We start from the raw sequence: 6,658 nt of genomic DNA on the forward strand, positions 1-6,658 counted from the left end.
CATGTAGCACAAAAATACTTGATAGCTTATTTGTACACTAAAATTTAAAGTTTGTGTTCTACATGAAAAAACAGTCATTATTTAACTTATGTGCAAAACAGAAAACAAATTTGCACCCCTTGCATTGTAACATGGTTTTATCCAGGAGACTTCTTACTCATTTTTTCTTGCTTAACTTAATGAATCAGGCCCTATGACACAACTATGAACTGATCACTAGAGGGAGCTTGTAAGAAACAAGTAACTTAGCACAGTAAAAACGATATACTGCTTTGTTTGCAGATATTAGTATATTTTCATACTTTAAATAACTTTTTTTTTTTTACTTTTCTCCTTGAGCCCAATAACATGTGTTCCAGAAGTACATATATTTGGTCTCTGTAGTAGCAACATAAACATTCTGTGTACATTTCTTCAGTAAAGTGAGTACTTTAAATACTAATAGTGGCTAAACAGACAATGAGTCCCAGCTGTGATAGGTGTAAACTGCGCATGCGCCTGAGTGTCAGCTTGCGGGGTCGCAGAGCTAAATAACATTAATTACATACACACGTGCCCAGCTATGTTGTTACCTGCCGGGACGTGGCAGACGCTGGAGAATCGTCCAGACCATTGCCCTGGCAACGGCCGGGTAGAGGCGGAAGTGATATCCCGGTCATCATGACAACGGCCGAGATGAGGGGCAGAGAGTACAAGCGAGCCGCGGCGGCTTGTAGTAAAGCCGCCACTCGTGACAGAGTAGAAACTTCCTCTTCATTTGTGGGATCAATTGAAGAGAGGGTGTCTGAGGATGCTGGGAAGAAATTGAGCGGATTGCTAGTCGAGGGAGATGATACCATTTCAAGTCTGATTTTATCAATCTTTTCCTTGAATTAGGAAGCAAGATCCTGGGCACTGATGGTAGTCGGAGGGTTTGGGGTAGGATGATTGAGAAAAGATTTAAATGTGTTAAAAAGGCGTTTGGTGTTAGAAGCCTGATCATAGATGAGCGATTGGAAGCATGCTTGTTTAGCCATGTCCAGAGCACTTCGATAGGAGTGGTAAATAGCAGTATATGCACTGAAATCATTAGAGGTACAAGATTTATGCCAGTGACGTTCAACTTTACGAGAGAGTTTTTGTAAATTTCGTGTTACTTTAGTGTGCCATGGTTGACAACGAAGTCTACGCAGAATATGAAGAGTCGCTGGAGCCACTTGATCAAGGGCAGTTGCTAGGGTTTGGTGAAAATGAACTGCCATATCAGGGGACGAGAATGTAGAAATTGGGGAGAGAAGGTGTTGGAGAGAGGTGGAAAACTGTTGAGAATCAATAGTTAATATTACTGCGGGTATGAGGAGTCTTGGAAGAGTTTTACACTGGGAAGGATAAAGAACTGGGAGTGAGCAAGTAACTAATAAGGTGATGATCCGAGAGGGGGAAAGGAGTGTTAAGGAGATTATAAACAGAGTCTAGAGAAAACAAGACCAAGACTGGTCCTGATGAGTAGTGGATTCAATCCACTGGGAGAGGTCAAGTGAGGATGTTAGAGAGAGTAGTTTGGAAGCAGCATTGGAATGTGGATTAGCAATAGGGATGTTGAAATCACCCATGATGATGGTGGGGATGTCAGAAGATAAGAAGTGAGCGAGCCATGCAGAGAAGGGTTCAAGAAATTGTTGGTGAGGTCCAGGGGGGCGATAGATGACGGCAACACGCATAGAGAATTGGTTAAAAAAAATCCTAACAGTATGCATGTACTTCAAAAGATGTGAACGTGAGTGATGGGACATTTGGTAGAACTGTGAATGTGCACTGTGGAGAGAGAAGTGGTCCAACCCCACCTCCTTGTCTCCCTCCAGGTCTGGAGGTGTGGGTGAGATGGAGGCCACCATGTGAAGCGCTGCAGGTGAGGCAGTGTCTGATTGCATGAGCCATGTTTCTGTTATTGCCAGAAGGTTGAGGTTTTTTGAGAGGAAGAGATCATGTATAGAGGTAAGTTTGTTACAAACAGAGCGTGCATTCCAAAGGGCACATTTAAAGGACTTTGGAAGAGAGGGGAGACAGGTGATGCGTTTGAGGTTTGCTGGATTTCTGTAGTGTTCAGATATATGTGTGTGGGAGAGGTGAGGGGGTCCTGGATTAGGTGTTTTATCCCCAGGTAATAGAAGCAGGGAGGAATAAAGATAAGAAAGATGATCAAGCCATATACCAGATTCTTTAAATTTGGATACTGATGTTTGGTAAATGTTGCAGTTTGTGCTAATCAGGAGATCATTTGTTAAAAACTGCAAGTTTAGCCTTTGCCCAAATTCAATAATTTAGTTTTGTCACATATTACAACTTATTCTGAGTTACCTACTGTTCCACCTGGGGGAGAACAGACTGCATTACACTTGCAAGGTCAAATATGTTTTGAGCTGTGACCATACAAAACCGTATCAATTAAAATCTAGGTGGCGCTAGAGGTTGATACAAGCGGGTATCTTGCTAATAGAACAGTTTAGCATGTAGTCCCATAGCCCCAAAGTCTGCTTAGTAGTAAAGTATGGTCCATATTATCAACTCTGCATGTTCCATGCTGAATTTCATTATAGATTTTTAGTAGAATTATTATGGTTAGTCAAAAGCCAGATTGTAGCGGACTAAGGAAATTTGTGAAAGCTGCTGATTTGATAATTAACACCATGGTTTCAGATAATATAAGCAGTAAACAGATTGACCTGTAGTTTCTATCATCACTCTTGTGGATTGGACACTAGTAGTTTCTGTGCCTTGTTAATTGACCAGATCACATAATAGAGTTTCCTCCCACACTCCAAAAACATACTAGTAGGTTATAGTCATGGCAAAAATTTTTGAGAATGGCACAAATATTATTTTTCAAAGTCTGCTGCCTCAGTTTTTATGATGGGCATATACTCCAGAATGTCATGAAGAGAGATCAGATGAATTGCAATTAATTTCAAAGTCCCCCTTTGCCATGACAATGAACTTTATGCCAAAAATAACATTTGCACTGCATTTCAGCCCTGCCACAAAAGGACCAGTTGACATCAGGTCAGTGATTCTCTCACTAACACAGGTGAGAATGTTGACGAGGACAAGGCTGGAGATCACTCTGTCATGCTGATTGAGTTAAAATAACAGATTGGACGATTTAAAAGGAGGGTGGTGCTTGAAATCATTGTTCTTTCTTTGTTAACCATGGTTACCTGCAAGGAAACATGTGCAGTCATCATTGCTTTGCACAAAAAGGGCTTCACAGGCAAGGATATTGCTGCTAGAAAGAATGCACCTAAATCAACCATTTATTGGATCATTAAGAACTTCAAGAAGGAAAGTTCAATAGTTGTGAGACGGCTTCAGGGTGCCCAAGAATGTCCAGCAAGTACCAGGACCGTCTCCTAAAGTTGATTCAGCTGCGGGATTGGGGCACCACCAGTGCAGAGCTTGCTCAGGAATGGCAGCAAGCAGGTGTGAGTGCATCTGCACGCACGGTGAGGCGAAGACTTTTGGAGGATTGCCTGGTGTCAAGAAGGCCAGCAAAGAAGACACTTCTCTTCAGGAAAAACATCAGGGACAGTCTGATATTCTGCAAAAGGTACAGGGATTGGACTGCTGGGGACTGGGGTAAAGTCTTTTTCTCTGATGAATCCCCTTTCAGATTGTTTCGGGCATCTGGAAAAACATTTGTATGAAGAAAGAAAGGTGAGCGCTATCATCAGTCCTGTGTCATGCCAACAGTAAAGCATCCTGAGACCATTCATGTGTAGGGTTGCTTCTCAGCCATGGGAGTCGGCTCACAATTTTGCCTAAGAACACATCCATGAATAAAGAATGGTGTCAAAACATCCTCCAAGAGCAACTTCTCCCAACCATCCAAGAACAGTTTGGTGACGAACAATGCCATGTCCAGCATGATGGAATCAAAACATCGACATTTTGGGACCATGGCCAGGAAACTCCCCAGACCTTAATCCTATTGAGAATTTGTGGTTAATCCTCAAGAGGTGGGTAGACAAACAAAAAGCCACAAAATCTGACAAACTCCAAAATTATTGATTAGGCAAGAATGGGTGGCCATCAGTTAGTATGTGGCCCAGAAGTTGATTGACAGCATGCCAGGGTGCATTACGTAGGTCTTGAAAAAGAGGGTCAACATTGCAAATATGGATTGACTCTTTGCATAAACTTAATGCAATAGTCAGTAAAAGCCTTTGACACTTATGAAATGCTTGTAACCTTTCTTCAGTATATCATGGCAACATCTGACAAAAAGGTCTAAAATCACTGAAGCAGCAAACTTTGTGAAAACCAATACTTGTGTCATTCTCAAAACCTTTGGCCATGACTGTAGTATTTTAAAAGAGTGTGGGTGGGGCGAGATGATATAGATAACTCTAAACCAGCAGGAATTTGGTATTAATTGTGTTAGAAAGAAACATTGCAGTGATTGCTTAAACCTAATATTATAATAAATGTAGATTCTGATAGAGATGAATTGTACCAGGGTCCCCATGTATTATGGAATAATTTAATAGAATCAGTAAGTAAACTAGCGATCTACTCTATAGGTGCCACACAGCAAATGTTGTTAACAACCACAGTGTTAGCTAGTTGGTCTGGTTTTTTTTTGTTTTTTTAGTCCAGTTATTTTGCTATTTGACAGGATGCCAGGGCGAATTGCAGAGGTCTTCAAAAAGAAGGGTCAACACTACAAATATGGATTGACTCTTTGCATAAACTTAATATAATTGTCAATAAAAGCCTTTGACACTTATGAAATGCTTGTAATTTTACTTCAGTATACCATAGCGGCATCTGACAAAAAGGTCTAAAAACATTGAAACAGCAAACTTTGTGAAAAACAATACTTGTGCCATTTTCAAAACTTTTGACCATGACTACATGTGTGTGTGTATATAGTTCACTGTACAGCACTGCGGAATTAGTAGCGCTATATGAATACCTGATGATATATATAGATAGATATAAAAAATATCCTCAAAATACTACCAAAATAAAGCCCAATGTGTCATCCAGACATTAATATGCCTGTAACCATTAATAAATCCATTGGTGTTTTATTTATACTTGTATCTGTGGATTATTTTGCATGGTGGTGACTGGTAATAATTTTAGATAGGCTTAAACACCAATGCTGAATCCTGCAACAGTATGTTGGTCATAACCAGGGGCGGGCTAGGCCGATGGGCAGGGGGGCATCTGCCCCCTGGGCTACTCTGCCTGACACAAGTTTGGGCCACCCCCCGCCTGTAGATGCATGCGGTGCCTTCCGCATACACTGAATATTGCCATTGATGACGCGGCCACCTGTGCGCTGGGTAATACTCAGCGTATGCGGAAGGCACCGCATGCATCCACGAGCGGGGGGGGTGAAGCGGAGGGAGCGTCACCGCAGCGCACTCTCTCCCAGCCGAGTGGATGGCAGCCCATTCATCCACGGCCGGGAGGGGGGCCGTCCGCATATACAGGGCAAAACATCATAGAAGTGCTACAGGGCTCCTCTCATAGCCTACAGGAGCCCTGTAGCAGCAAATCACAGAGGGCCAGGGCGTCAGATTGACACTCTCTGTCCTGCCTCTCCTCTCCCCCAGTACCAGCCCCCTCTGAATATGATTGGGGCAGCCCCAATCAATCAGATACATGGGAGCCTCAATCTCACTAGGAGGCTCCCATGAGCTAGGTAGGTAATGAATTAATAAATATATAAATATATATATATATAAATAAATAAATCCTGAATTAAAATATATATATATATATATATTTTTATATACTGGTGGCTTGCACACCAATACAATGGGAGCTTCCAATATAGTAGGAGGCTCCCATTTAGGCAGGAAGTGAAAAAACACCCACCCCTGCAGCCATTATTGAAGACAAGAGCAAATGCACAGCAAGAAGAAAGAAAGAGAAATTACAATCACTTTTATTCAGGTAAGTGTATGTTCAGTTTTTTAATATCTATTTAATCTTTATTGTAAAAAAAAAATAGCATTTTTTTTTTGTGTATGTGGGCGAATAGATAATCCTACAAATAGTATAATGCTATTTGTATGATGATCTGTTAATAGTGCTTGATAAATAGATTACCCCAAAAGGGGTTATCGCCAGCGATAATCCCATTAGTATTTTATGCAGCAAAACCAAGCCATTTTGCTGGCAAAACATCATTTTTTCAAAGCAAAATGGCTTCTTGCACTTTGAAAAATCAGCCCTTAGGTTCAGTACTGTAATAGAACATTATTATATAATCTATTCCTAAACCCCCTCCCACATTCATGGACGAGCAGGTAAAAGCATGTAAACATGCTAAACCTGTTTTGTATAGCACCTCATCCCATTAATGTGCATTATCAATGCTATTTTGATGTGCGGTATCATTGCTAGTTTTAATTTGCAGAACCAGTGCTAGTTTTAATGTGCGGTATCAATGGTATTTTGAAAAACAATTTGACTAGACTAAAAAAGTGTATGTTGAAGGCTTATTGTTTTTTTGGTTTGTTTTTTTTTTTTGTTTTTTTTTAGAGTAGTCCTGAATTCAAACATTTGCTCCCCCCTTAAAAATTCTGAGTTTGCCCCTGCCTAGACACACTGGACCTTCCCTCTGGGCCCCTGTGCAAAGTGTTTGTGGATATATATATATATATAA

Source organism: Mixophyes fleayi, chromosome 2 (assembly GCF_038048845.1).
Source record: "Mixophyes fleayi isolate aMixFle1 chromosome 2, aMixFle1.hap1, whole genome shotgun sequence".
NCBI classification, from domain to species: Eukaryota; Metazoa; Chordata; class Amphibia; order Anura; family Limnodynastidae; genus Mixophyes; species Mixophyes fleayi.